This window comes from Protopterus annectens, chromosome 15.part0 (assembly GCF_019279795.1).
Source record: "Protopterus annectens isolate FY-2018-M chromosome 15.part0, PAN1.0, whole genome shotgun sequence".
Classification (NCBI taxonomy): Eukaryota; Metazoa; Chordata; order Ceratodontiformes; family Protopteridae; genus Protopterus; species Protopterus annectens.
Genome location: NC_056749.1, coordinates 601445786 through 601461305, shown reverse-complemented (window position 1 = coordinate 601461305; position 15520 = coordinate 601445786). Strand labels below are relative to the sequence as shown.

General features: G+C 39.2%; 1 protein-coding gene across 5 annotated transcripts in view; it reads right to left on the bottom strand.

The window, feature by feature from the left end:
* The window catches only part of PDZD11 (PDZ domain containing 11), a 723877-nt gene that overhangs the window by 485401 nt on the left and 222956 nt on the right, over window positions 1–15520 (bottom strand). Inside the window, exon 1 of one of the 5 annotated variants that reach the window (XM_044057433.1) lies at window positions 7995–8199. The exons of the other annotated variants lie outside the window; for them this stretch is intronic. The gene's annotated coding sequence lies outside the window, so the exon portion shown is untranslated. Of the gene's footprint in view, window positions 1–7994; window positions 8200–15520 lie in introns of those variants that run through there. 5 annotated transcript variants of the gene reach the window in all.

Sequence of the window (15520 nt, the reverse complement as noted above, 5' to 3'; positions counted from 1 at the left end):
AGATCTGACTCTAAACCAGTCACAAGTGGTGTCCCGCAAGGCTCAGTTCTGGCGCCCCTACTGTTCGGCATATATTTCTCAGAAGTACAGGCAAACACAGGAGGGCTATGGCTAACCAAGTTCGCCGATGACTGCAAACTGGGAGCCATAACTGACTCTCCGGCTGACATGGACATCCTCCAAAAAGGCCTTACTGAGACAGACACCTGGTGTCAAAGTCATGGCCTCAAGCTAAATACCAAAAAATGCATAGTCATCCTGTTTGGGAAAAACAAAACTCCCATGAATTACCACATTGGCAGCAGCCCCCTTAATACAGAAGAGGTAATAAGAGATCTGGCAGATAGTAATCTCTCCTTTGACAATCATATTGCCAAAGTAGTTAGGAAATCCTTCTATGTGGCCCATCTAATTACTAAGGGGTTTGCATCTAGAAATAGAGGTTATAGTGCCCTCAACTAGTCACTCATCAGACCCATCATAGAGTACAATGCCCCATTTGGGATGTACCTCACAAGACACTTGCACCAGCTTGAAAGACCACAAAAGCACCTCACCAAGAGGATTACTTGCCTCAAACATATGTCCTATGCAGCCCGACTGAAAAAACTCCGGCTGTACTCAGTGGCATATCGCTTACTCAGAGGTGATCGCTGCCTGACTTACAAAGCCATGTCCAACTCAGAATTGATGGACATGCTCCACCTAAAGAAATCCAAGTCACTGAGAGACACATGCTCTAGTGAGCTAAACCTCGCCCCAACAATAAATAGAACATGCTGGAGGGATAGATTCCTGTCACAGAGACTCCCCATGAAATATCACGTTAAACTCAACCAGTAAATAACACAAAAGACCAGGGACAGGCTGTCTTCTTCACTAAAAATGTTATTTAATTTACTTGACGTGCGTTTATTCCAGTACACTTTTCGTCGGTAGCATATATCCGACTTCTTCAGAAGTTAAAACAAAGCATCAAAGAACAACAGGAGTTCAGCAATACATATGCTAACTTAATTAATTAGTGGGTTGGTCCTTCCCTTCATTAGCAATTTGTTGCTATGGTGAATCAATTACTTTACTGTTTTCCCACCACTTCATCTCATTTGTCTTTAAACCCAGGCACTATAAGCCCATCAAATGGTTTATATTTTACTGGGCAGCTAGGAATCCAACCCGTTAGTTAGCAGCACTCTAAAGTAGCAGAATAGCAAAATATCAACATATGTTTATAAAATACAAATTACAAACTAAAATCATTAAAAGCACCACACAAAATTAATACACAAAATTAATACCGCTAATTTTACCAAGCTGGTTCTACCTCTAGAGGAGTCAACTTGGTAATTGAATTTACAAACCCTTGTGTACTAACTTATCATAAATTAAAAAGTCTAGAATGGATAGGATGTACATAAAGGTATATTAAGAGTGTAAAAGAAGGTCCAACCATATCCCATACAACTATTTAATCACCTATTTCACTCATACAAGTTGACCGGAAACAAACGTCTTGTGTCCAAAGGCATGAGTCGTCACTAAGTATTAGTCTAATCGAAAAATATTTATTATTTATTAAAAATAAGGAATTTAAAGTGTTGACCTAAAAACCAAAACCCATCACGTGTTGTAGGCTTTCTAAATATGGTTCCCTCCGCTCAATAATACATATAATATGCTGACTATTATATTGGACTGGACCAGTTCTTAAAATTGAAGTGGCCTTTCCCCACGTCGTGAGTAATAACCTTAGTACTTAATACTGTGATTCAATTTAATGTTAATATTTTCAAAATCACCTCTCTAGGTTTTTCAATTTTAAAATACATATGCTAACTTAATTAATTAGTGGGTTGGTCCTTCCCTTCATTAGCAATTTGTTGCTATGGTGAATCAATTACTTTACTGTTTTCCCACCACTTTATCTCATTTGTCTTTAAACCCAGGCACTATAAGCCCATCAAATGGTTTATATTTTACTGGGCAGCTAGGAATCCAACCCGTTAGTTAGCAGCACTCTAAAGTAGCAGAATAGCAAAATATCAACATATGTTTATAAAATACAAATTACAAACTAAAATCATTAAAAGCACCACACAAAATTTACCAAGCTGGTTCTACCTCTAGAGGATTCAACTTGGTAATTGAGTTAGCATATGTATTGCTGAACTCCTGTTCTTTGATGCTTTGTTTTAACTTCTGAAGAAGTCGGATATATGCTACCGACGAAAAGTGTACTGGAATAAACGCACTTCAAGTAAATTAAATAACGTTTTTAGTGAAGAAGACAGCCTGTTCCTGGTCTTTTGTGTTATTTACTGGTTGAGTTTAACGTGATATTTCTTGGCTTGTTTTCGTGGGCCATGGATACAGGAAGTCCCAATTCATAAAGTGATGGATCGCAAGAGAGTGGATGTAATTTAACAGCTCTTATTGAGCTTCTTACCCAGAAGGTCGACCGTTTATCTCAACAGGTTGAGACGGTAACTGCTGCTCAAGGGAGAGAGCGGAACGCTGAGGTACGTGCAACGGGAGAGGCGTCAGGGGATGCGCAAGGGCTGAACAGCTGCAACAACAACGCTACTACCAGATTTTCGAACCGCAATGGCGATGGCGAGAATAATAGCGTTGAGGGAACCACATCGAGCCGGTCATCGAACCAGTCAATGGTTCCTGGAATGGAACCAGCGATTCTAACAAATGGCCTGGGAATTGGACGCCAGGAGATAAGCGGGGTTACTTCCATAGCACCCTCTTTGAACGTTTGGGTGCATAGAGAATTTTCTTTTGGAGATCTACCAATTGGTGGGGGTACAACTAATACAAGTGAGGTAAGCCCTGACCTGTCAGTAAGATTAAATGTATTTGATGAAAAATTGCTTAAAGTAAGAAAGCTGCAGCTTGAAGTTGCATACTTTCGGGAATGCACCAGACTTAAAGTTGTACCTAAAGGCCTAAGGTATTGGCAGTTCCCTGCAGGCCTGGTAGAGGGGTCCAGTTTCTATACTGCGCTCCTTGAACTCTTTGACAAACACGGATTTGAATTGATGGGGTTACTGTGCGAACAATATCAGACACTTATTACTAATTTGCTAGTTGAAATTGAGGAGCTGGACAGAGTTATTGAAAATGATACCAACTATTTAAGGTACAAGTTAGACTATGAGAGGTGCTTTACCAGTATTGATGAGCATCTAGCCAAACTTAATGCTACTAAAATGAAAGATTGCTAGAGATGTTAGAGACTATGCAAATGGGTCAGCCTACCCTAAACCAGCGATACAAGCCAATACTACTTTGTTAACACGTGGGGATTCAAATGTAGAGAGGCAAGTAGTGGCTAACCAAGTAACTGATCAACGTATTACCACCGGTGAAGGCGACTTACAGGATGATATGGGATATCAAGGGCCTTCTAACAATAATGGTGCTAGAAGAAGCGAGAGGTTGGTGAACCAAGATGAAAGGCGCAATAACAATGACAGTAGGGGTAATAAAGCTGAGGCTAATGAAAGAGCATTTCAGCCACAAAATTTTCAATCTGGAGCCTCCAACCAGAGGGCACCGAATAACAAGAGGAAAGGAGCCAGGAGGAAGAGGTGGTAACTCAAGGGGAACCCTTTGACCAACATTTCAATAATGGCTCGGACTGTAAGATTTTGGCCAACAAGAGTGGCGACTTTAATGTGTTTAATTACACTGACTATAACATCAGTAATGACATCATAGAACTACTCTCTAAGGGTAATACCTTTGTTCCTTCCTCTCATTTCGATTTGGCACATACCCTTATTGACCTAAAATTGTTTATTAGAAAAATCAATTTGTCACTACTATTAGGTAATGACTTTGGTCAGAAATCTGAGTTGTATGTGTCTAGTGTCTATAACCCACCAATACACCCTACCCTGCAACTATTCGAAAAAGTAACTGAAATGGATTTGAGAAACTTGAATAAACAAACAATTAGGTTTGCTCGGGGGGGGACAGAATATCTCCAACAACGAAAGGGAGGAATTTCTGTTTTTAAGAAGGGCCCCCGTGCGCTTAATGAAACCGGACAAAGGTGGGGGTATTACAATAATGACCAACGAAGACTACAATTGTAGAATAAACCTTATACTAAGTAGTGAAACCTACACTAAGGTATCCCTCAACGAAATGAATGGGGCATATCAAAGGGTGAAGGCTTTTATTGAGGAGCTTTATGTGGAATCTAGAATTGACAGGGAAACCTATATATACATGCAACAACAAACACTTAGAACACCGGTGTTGTTTGGTATTCCCAAGATCCACAAAGATATTAACAACCCTCCTATGAGGCCGTTGGTGGATGGGAGGAAGAGCATTACCTACACTTGTAGCAAGGTTCTTGATAAGATTTTGCAGAAATATGTTAAAAAAGAAAGGCAAATAATTAAAGATTCATGGACTTTCTTAGAAACAATCAATACAGTTGATTTTCACTCTGGGTCTTTGTTGGTCACTATTGACGTAAAAGACCTATATTCATCTATCCCCCACGATACAGCGATAGAATGGGTTGGGGCAATGTTAGAAACTCTAAATGCACCTAACGACGAAATCCAATTGGTGGGTGAGTTAATTGACACTATCCTTTCCTATAACTTTTTGATGTTTAACAATGAGTTATTTCATCAAAAAATCGGGGTAGCCATGGGATCTCCGAGTGGCGGGAGTATTGCCAACTTAGTTATGGCGTACTGGGAGAGGAGGAACATTTTAACAGCAGAAGCTATTTTTTCGAAACTAGCTCTGTATACAAGGTTCCTTGATGACATTTTTTTGATTTACAAAGAAACAGAACTAGAGATAAAAGACCTAATGTCGATTCTTAATACATCTACCAGCTTCCTTTCGTTCACCTATAAATTTAACAAGGATAGAATTGACTATCTGGACATAGACCTAAGAAAGGACTATGTCAATAAGAGATGGTTATCTAAAATATATCGTAAGGAGACTTACTCTAACTCCATGCTGCACTATTCAAGTTGCCACCCTATGCACCAGAAGAAATCGGTGGTGAAGGGGCAACTTGTCAGAGCAGCACGGATGATTAGTGATGATGATAACTTTATGGAAGAATGTGGTACCTTGACTCAATTCTTTCTTAAACGGGGGTATCCATCCGAATTTGTGTTTGAAATTACGGATGAAGTTAAGCGTAAAAGAAGCTTAAAGGAATACGTCCCATTGTTAAACAACACCAACATAAATGGGGCTGGGACAACTATACACCGGCCAACGGAAGTAAATAACTCACATTTCTTTTGTGGCTTCAGTTGCACATTTAACTTAGATTCACATTTTATTAGAAACATATTTTTGAAAAATTGGGAGTTCTTGACCAATGACAACAAATTCCAGGCTATTTTACCACATACGCCTAAAATAATATATAAACGTGGGAAAAATTTGAAGGAATTGCTGGTAGGCGCTGGTCGGACATACACAACCCATTTGGGAATGTTTAAGTGCCAAATGTGTAAATATTGTAAATATATTGACGAAGGACAGAATTTTGTGATAGGGGACCAAAAGTTCCGAACGTACTCTAAGTTTAATTGTAACAGCAGACTAGTGGTATACTTAGCTAAGTGCTCGTCTTGTCCAGCATTTTATATCGGGAAGACAGATAGAAGACTTAATGAGAGGATATATGAGCACTTATATAGCATTAGGAACAACAAGATGACTAATGCTTTAGCAAGGCATCATGTTAACAACATTGGCCACGAGTTTAAATTTAGAGTAATAGACCAACAAGTAAGGGACATAAGAGGAGGTTACGATTCTCTTAAACTAGAAAGAAAGGAACTGCTTTGGCAGTTACGGACCAACGCAAACCAGAAACCTGGCATCAATGAAATGTCCTCTATTGCATGTATTTTAAAATTGAAAAACCTAGAGAGGTGATTTTGAAAATATTAACATTAAATTGAATCACTGTATTAAGTACTAAGGTTATTACTCACGACGTGGGGAAAGGCCACTTCAATTTTAAGAACTGGTCCAGTCCAATATAATAGTCAACATATTATATGTATTATTGAGCGGAGGGAACCATATTTAGAAAGCCTACAACACGTGATGGGTTTTGGTTTTTAGGTCAACACTTTAAATTCCTTATTTTTAATAAATAATAAATATTTTTCGATTAGACTAATACTTAGTGACGACTCATGCCTTTGGACACAAGACGTTTGTTTCCGGTCAACTTGTACGAGTGAAATAGGTGATTAAATAGTTATATGGGATATGGTTGGACCTTCTTTTACACTCTTAATATACCTTTATGTACATCCTATCCATTCTAGACTTTTTAATTTATGATAAGTTAGTACACAAGGGGATGTAAATTCAATTACCAAGTTGACTCCTCTACAGGTAGAACCAGCTTGGTAAAATTAGCGGTATTAATTTTGTGTATTAATTTTGTGTGGTGCTTTTAATGATTTTAGTTTGTAATTTGTATTTTATAAACATATGTTGATATTTTTCTATTCTGCTACTTTAGAGTGCTGCTAACTAACGGGTTGGATTCCTAGCTGCCCAGTAAAATATAAACCATTTGATGGGCTTATAGTGCCTGGGTTTAAAGACAAATGAGATAAAGTGGTGGGAAAACAGTAAAGTAATTGATTCACCATAGCAACAAATTGCTAATGAAGGGAAGGACCAACTCACTAATTAATTAAGTTAGCATATGTATTGCTGAACTCCTGTTGTTCTTTGATGCTTTGTTTTAACTTCTGAAGAAGTCGGATATATGCTACCGACGAAAAGTGTACTGGAATAAATGCACTTCAAGTAAATTAAATAACGTTTACAGAGACTCCCCATGTTTTGGAACAAAATTCCTAACTACATTAGGCAGAGCCCCTCACTAACACTCTTAAAGAGAAGCCTTGACGAGTGGATAGGTAACAAAGTACACCCCTGGGATCACTTCATTGGTTCTGCTTGACAGATGCTCAGTTAATTAATCAATGGGGCGGTGAAAGCTAACACACTCTGGCTAGGCTTATAAATGCCCTCGGGCAGATAGCCTAGTACCTACATATGAAAGATTCAAACCTGTACAGTTGACACTGACTGCAGCTGATTAACAAGCCAGAGATTTAGATATCTGTGTTAAGTGCTAGAGTTACAACTGAACTTTAAGTCATTAAAGAGGTGCATTTTCTAGTTAAAATATGGATAATACCAATAAAATTACTTTAAACCTGTATTTTCAACACTATTATACAAAAACAGCATTTTCCATTATAGTCCACAGCAAACCTCTCAAATGTCCAGATTTATGTATCATAGTTTTGGTCTTGTTTGGCATAAAATTTGCGTCTTTCTGGCAAATCATTAAGGACTGAAGTCACTAAATAATGAAGTACATTTAAGTTTCAGAATTCATATCGTTTGAAAGAATGCATGTCAAAATATTATCTGTTCTAGCAACTTTCTAAACTTATAAGGCAAATATTTAAAATATGCCCCTATTTTGGGGTCATTACTTTTGACTTCGCACAGATTTTTTTGCACTAACAGTTTTTTTTTGTGGGGGGGGGGGTATGGCCATCAGATTCCCGATTCTCTATTTCTAACCTTCCTTCAACACATTAGAAAGTACATTTTTAATTAATTCACGGAATACATTCTATGGCAGTAAATTCCGCCGCTAAAGAAAACTCCATTCTGTAGTCGTGATCAGCTGTTTTTCATCTTTAACTATAGGATGCGTGACAAACTTGTGAAGTGTTTCTGGTAAACCAACACAACACCCCATACAACTAAAAAGCATCCTGCCAAGACACATAAACTGAGCATGGCTAGTCTTAAAAAGCAACACAAAAACTGCAAACACTTAAAGGGTATAAACGCTGGGGCCGTGAAAATGAAGTACGAAAAAAGAACAAGGTGTAACTGCTACGCCTGGAACAGACAACTTGTATTGCCCCATCCACACCCACCTTATATAGCAATGACCACTGACAGCAGACGCTACCGTCTTGGTTTTCTTCAAGTATGCATAGATCATGCACCTGCTGCTGTATCCGATCTCCTGACACAGCCGCCTTTCAAAGTCCCCAAATTATATAAAACATAAAAAAAAAATCCTACTTCTGCAACACACTACTACTACCCATACTTTAGATTTCCACTAAGTACAGACACTTCCGGTTCAGACGTTTGACGTCAGACGGTAATAATTGCCCAATCACGCATAAATGATTTTTCTCTTTGGCTTATGTAGAGGTATTCTTGTTGAATATATAATTGTAGTTTTCAGTTGAAAGTAATGTTTTATTTATGTACTTTGTTTTCTTTCTGTAATATTATTTATCTATTTAAAATGCGAGAATATAGTTATGTAGGTCTCTATAAGGTTTGAACTGATCGCTTCTTCTTTCTAGCTTAATTCTAATAAAACAGTAGTAGACGTTTTGAAAAGCAATTAAAAAGAAAAAGTAATTGTGTACCGAAAAAGGGGAACACCTGTTTTTTTCGTTACGTGAAACGTTAGGGATCAGTAGCTCCCTTGCTTGTAATAACCTTATCTGAATTCGGTATTAAATACGCGAAGTGGAATTATCGTGGCTTGGAATGATAGTTTTATTTTTTGTTTGTGGTAATTATATATTCCAATTGTGGAAGTACTGATGTTTGGTAATGCTTTAAACAATGTCTTGTTGTACAATTAACGTTTTTTTTTCCGGTTTTGAATTCGCTTATACAGCATGGATGCTTGAATGAACTTGCCTTCCAAATAGCAATCATATGGTTAGTCATTGTGAACGTGTTCAAATGTACATATATGTTTCTTTAGGTTCCAGTTGTTGAATATGACCAGAACAGAAAAGTACCATCAAATTTTCCTTCTAAAGTACGAGTTGGTGAATTAAAGATGATAATTTAAAACCGGAATCATACTTATCCCATTACCCGAAAAAATCATAGCTTACAAAATTAAGGTTAGCGATAATCTTTTGTTGATCCTAGGAGGTTACTAAATTAACGGCCCTAGAGCCTTTACAAGTCTAGTAATTCAGATATGCCCCATTTTCCCCAGTTATTAGTGTTAACTGACTAGAACAGCTTTGATATATGCCTGTGCCTTAGGACATCATAGGTGCAAGAAGCTGTTGGAGGGAGGGGGGGGCACTAAACGACATTTTTTTTTTAAACACGGTTTACTACCACAACATATGTTCACTTAGAGGACATTTTAAGCTTAGCCAGTTTCTCTTTTGGTGCTTGAATTAGCATTTCCTGATTGGTATTACCTATCCCATGTCTGATCACTGATAAATTTACATTAGTTTTGGTGAAAATAACTGTGATCATACCATAAATAATTTGAGGGGACCCATTTATTTATTTTATTTTCAGTTTGATTACCGGGAAAGTCCACTGGGCTGAAAAGTTTTCACTGGAGGCCTGGGGAGAAAAACTCAATAAGCAATACAGTGTGTGTGTGTCTTTCGGCCTTTCCCGGTTAGGGGTCGCCACAGCGGACCTCCGGTCCGCTAATGCTTGGCAGTAGATTTTTTACGTGCTGGCTTGCCGGGCCTACCGCACAACCTTCAACGAAGGAACGCCCATTCACGCATGTCGCCACACAGAAGACGCTCTAACTTAGAATCGAACGGGTAACATCTAACTACAGTATGGGTTACATAATTATAAAAGGTCCAATATATAATGCGATAACAATACAGTAAGGAATGCATAAGCATAAAAGGTACACTGTACAGCACAGTTAACATTCAGAGTAAGCATGATCAACTGTCTTCATAGTAAAAGATCTAAGGGTTCTTACATTCTTATACTAGTAGAGAGGAGACAGTTTACATGCAGTTATTCAAAATAAGTAAGGTATACACTTTACATGCAGTCAATAGAAATAAGTTGCTCTTTACATAAGTAAGGTATACACTTTACATGCAGTCAATAGAAATAAGTTGCTATTTACATTATATATAAATTTGAAATCAAGTGAGAGTTGCTTCATCAGTTACTGAGAGCTTGAGTCCGTTCCAGGAGAATAGTAATACGAGTTAGAGAGAGGTTAGGAACAAGGAGTATAAAGAACTCCTTGGGGAATTTCCTTAATAGACTTTAGGTAGAGTGAAAGCAGGAACATTTCCATTTAGATGACCGGTATGAGAAAAGCTGGGTTTTGAAGTTTTCTGAGTTTGATATTGTCCTAAGTGAGGGAGGGAGATAGTTCCATTTCTTGCCTAGTGAGAAAGAGAGGAGAAGCTGGCTGGCAGGTCATTTGGGTTCATGGATAGAAATTAAGTTTTGGTGTTCAGATCTCAGAGTTCTATTTGGGATGCATGGGGGAAGGATGTTTGTTAGGACTGGGCATTTAGCTGGGTGAAATACAAGTTTGTGAGCAGTGGTAAGTTGTAGGTAGTCTAGGTGGTTATAGCCAGTTCTGAGATTGTAGGGTAAGGCAATGATGGGTAGAGTTTTTGGATTTGGTGGCAAATTTAGAGATCTTGTAGCAATTTTCAAGTTTAGAGGTGATGGAAGAAGTCAGATTAGTTGGAAGAGGGGCTCCGTATAATAAGGATGGCAGAAGGTAAGTAGTTGCCAGGGTATGCCTTGTAGAGTTAGAAAGAGATTATTCCTATAAAGCATACCCAATTTTTGGTGGATTTTCTTTATATTTTGAATGTGGATATTGAACTTGAGGTGTTAGTCTATAGTAATACCAAGAAGTTTTGCAAAAGGGACCACTTCTGTAGCTGAGTTGGTTTGGCTAAGGACTTTGAATGCATTTTTGTCATAAGAGAAAGTCCTGGTGGGAGGGAAAAGTAGTATTTTTGATTTATTTGAGTTGAGAGAGAGGTGGTTTTGGTGCATCCAGTTCTCAGTGGTAGAAAATGCAGTTTGGATTTTAGTTAGCAGTTCAGAAGGGTTGGAGGCAGCACAGACTAAAGTTGAGTCCTCTGCATTTTGGATAACATTTGTGTCAGGGATGGCAGTGTGAAAGTTGTTGATGAAGATGTTGAAAAGCATAGGACCGAGGATGGATCCCTGAGGTACACCGGTGGGGGTTGGTAAGAAGGAAGAGGTAGAATTCTTCCATCTGACTGCTTGAGATTGACAGGTAACTAGAGAAGCAGGATAAAGTATTTGGAGAGAGATGAAGGTTGGAGAGTTGATAAGAGAAGGTGTTTGTGGGAATGTTTCAAGAGATCTAGGAGTACTGTGGATACTAGGAGTCCGGAATATCTGGCTTGATTGACTGTTTCTAGGAAGGAGAGTAGGGCAGTTACAGTGCTATGGCCATGGCGGAAGCCTGCTGGGTAGGTGATTCTGGGTCAGGAAAGGCATAAGTTGTTGGTGGACACATTTTTCTAGAATTTTGGAGATTGGAGAGATCAGGGCAATGGGATGGAAGTTAGAAATATTGTTTTTGCCTCCTTTGTGAAAAGGAAGAATGTAGGCTGTACGCCAGAGTTTGGGTACATATGACTCATTAAGATGCTGATTGGGAGTGCAATACCATCAGCAGCACATTTTAGGAGGGTATATTATCGGGGGCATTGGAGCATGGCTTTAGTTTGGATAGGAGTCTTTTTATAATAGTAGAGACTGGTTTGAACTCAAACATAAGGGGGATGTTATTAGGGTTGTTGGAAGGTGAAGAATGAGGAACGTGGATTATTGTTTGGGAAAGTTTTGGTTAGGTCAGCAATAGTTTCTATAAAGAATGTGTAAAAATGTGAACTTAGTTCAAGGTTAGTTGTAGTTGGATCAGGGCAGGAGTTATTCCTGGAGCCTGGAGGAGGGAATTAACGGCTTTCCAAAATTGTTTGGAGTTTTTATTATTAGACTGGAGCTTACTATCATAGGTTTTTTTGTCCATGGTGATTAGTTTTTTTTTACATGGTTGCGGAGTTGAGTGTGTTGGAGCAGGGTAATGGGCATTTTATTATTTTGGTAAAGCTTCCATGTTAAGGGATGCAGCATTTAGGAACTGCCTGTATCCATTAGTTGCATGAGGGGCAATCCTGGAGTACATTTTCTATTACCCACCCTTAGGTCCAAGTTGCATTTTAATATGGACAGGTTTGGGCTTTGTTTTACTTGAATGGATAGTTTGTAACTCTCTTGCCCCTCCAGCAGCAGACCCCTTCCCCAGCCACTCCAGTGTTACATTACTTCGCTATTTCTCCTCAGTTACCATAAACAGTATTCAATCCTGTCAGCATGCATACTGTTTTCTTATTTACTTCCACAGTGATTACAGAAATTGAAATAAAATAGCAAAAACACTGAGCCATTTGTTAAACAAACAAGACAGTCTTGCAATCGAAATAGACTTGGCATGAGAAGTAAACTTATCTGCCCTTGAAATTCATATTCATTGAAACGGCATTAAAACTTATTTAAAGAAAATGCATCTTGCCGGTGGAGGATTACATTTACCTTTGGGTTCTTTTCAAATCACAGGCTCCTTACGCATTTTTAAGGACATGCATATATGTATGTGTTCTTTGATTCAGCTTACTGATTGTATTAAATTATATTTCTTGTATAATACAGCACTCCTTGTTAGAATGCATTTTAAATGTGTAGTTTTGAACAGTCTTCTAGCAAGCAATGAAACAAAATGTTTGAACCAATAATGGCAAAAATGCCAATTTCAGAAAATTTTAACAATAAAAGGCCACTCAAACTTCTGTCATTACAGTCCGCCAATATCAGTAGACATCCAATATCTGAGTAAAGTCATCTAAATAATTCCACATTAAAGGGATCTGTAACTAATAGAGGTTGCTAATAGCAAACCACTTTGTATTTCATTGTTTCATCTACAAATAAAGTGCCCGTTGCCCCTGAAGAATAAATTGCCTATGTTACATTAAAAGTGATGAGCTAGTAATATTGTAGTAGGGAATGGATGACAAACTGATAACAGGTTCATTGTTACTAGGTAACTCCTCCAGAGGAGGACATTCACATGACTGCAGCATCCACTCCCTTTAGGGTACAACACAGTACAGTGTCAGCGATCCATCTGCATACTGTGGGAGTAGAACCCACAGCCTTCTGCATCAAAACCAAGTATACTACCTGTTTTGCTACTAACAATGCAAACAGATTTGGCATAAGCAGCATTCTAAACTTCTCTTCCCCTGAAGCTCTTGGCTGCTTGTAAAATCCTCACTCAATTCCTTCAATCACAAGTAGTGGTATCGGTAGAGAATTCATGGCTGTTTCTTGTATCTAAGGTACAGGGTTTGATCCTGAGTAACACTAACCACCAGGTATACCTAACTGGGGCATTTTCACACACACACAATCCCCACAGTGGCAGCAACATGTAACAGAAACACAATTCCCCAGCAGCAGCATATAAAGAAACACAATCCCCCCACCACCAGCATATAACAGAAACACAATCCCCCCACCACCAGCATACGACAGAAACACAATCCCCCCACCACCAGCATAAGACAGAAACACAATCCCCCCACCACCAGCATACAACAGAAACACAATCCCCCCACCACCAGCATATGACAGAAACACAATCCCCCAGCAGCATATGATAGAAACATAATCCCCCTAGCAGCATGCAATAGAAACACAATCCCCTCAGCAGTAGCAGCATACGACAGAAACACAATCCTCCCACAGCAGCAGCATACGACAGACACAATCCCCAGCAGTAGCAGCAGCATGCAACAGAAACACAATCCCCACAGCAGCAGCATATGACAGAAACACAATCCCCCAGCAGCATATGATAGAAACATAATCCCCCTAGCAGCATGCAATAGAAACACAATCCCCTCAGCAGCAGCAGCATATGACAGAAACACAATCCCCCCAGCAGCAGCAGCATACGACAGAAACACAATCCCCCCAGCAGCAGCATACGACAGAAACACAATCCCCCCAGCAGCAGCATACATCAGAAACAGTCCCCCCACCCCAGCAGCAGCATATATCAGAATGTGAAACAATCCAATCCCCCCAGCAGAAAGTGAAACACAATCCCAGCAGCATGTATCAGAAAGTGAAATGCAATCCCTGCAGCGTATCTGAAACATCTTACCACAGAAACAATCCCTGAAGCAGCAGCTGTACTAACCAGAAACATGACTGAAGCAGCAGCATTACTCTCTCTTAACCAGGCAGGCAACGGAAGTTAAATTTCGCGCCTAAGTAAAACTGCAGATGGGAAGTAAGTCAGACGCATGCATGGATCTTCTAGTCCTCCGTAAAGATGTTGAATTTTTGTTTTTTTGCTGCCACGGGAACTAGACAAGACCATATTGTCTTGTAAAAAGTGTGTGTGGGGGGGTGCTCCCTCCCCTGTGCTCAATGGTTGCAGCGCCTGTGTAGGACATCTACAAACTGACCCTGTTCATCAGGGCCGCAAGTGACAAGCCAAGGGTGAACTTGCGATTTCCCGTCTGTTAATCCAAACTGTGTTTGCATAGGCTTATGGAAAAGATCTGTTTCACGTGAATGGGGAGTCTGTTCCAGAAATGTGGTAATCTCCAAGACACATACCTGTTCCTCAACGTTTTGTGCATGTCAGGCGAGGTTTAGATCCTTAGATTAGGTCATTTTAGTGCTGTTTGCTTTGCAAATAGTAGCAGATCGATCAGGGCTTGATCGGAGAATGCCTTGTAGTTCAGGCACAGATCGCCTCTCATTAGACTGTAGGAGACTGAGTACAGGGACAGGGCTTTGAGACAGTTCACATAAGGCATATTATGTATACTCCGTATTCTTTTAGTGAGGCACCTCTGTGGCCATTCCAGCTATTGAAAATGCCTGGTCAGGTATATGCCAAAGGGATCATAGTACTGTATTATTGGTCTAGTGAGGGTTGAGTATAGGGAGACTGTGATCTCCTTAGATCTGCATGCCAAGCCCTTACTTTTAAGTTGTGCCATATAGAAGGATTTTCTCACTATCATGGGCACATGGTAATCAAAGTTCAGGTTAATGTCAACCTAAGTTCCCAAGTGCTTTATTGCTGGGTCTGGTCTATTGTTAGGGGAGTATTATCAGTGTTGTAATTGTAGGGGTAGTCGTTTTAAAGAATACAGTTATGCATTTTTTTTGCATTGAATTTTAGGTCATGGTTCTGGCACCAGTTATTTGTTTGTCAGACATTTTTGGAGAATATTTGCAGTGGATATAAAAAATGTACACACCCCCTGTTAAAATGCCAGGTTTTTGTGATATAAAAAATGAGACCACAATAAATCTTTTCAAAACATTTCCCACCTTTAATGTGACCTATAACTTGTACAATTCAAATGAAAAACAAATATATAAAAAATGTACAATAAGCTGGTTGCATAAGTGTGCACACCCTTAAACTAATACTTTGTTGAAGCACTTTTTGATTTAATTACAGCATTCAGTCTTCTTGGGTACACACCTGGCGTCAGTTAGAGACTGTGATTAACCCCAAATAAAGTTCAGCTGTCCTAGTAGGACTTTCCTGACATTT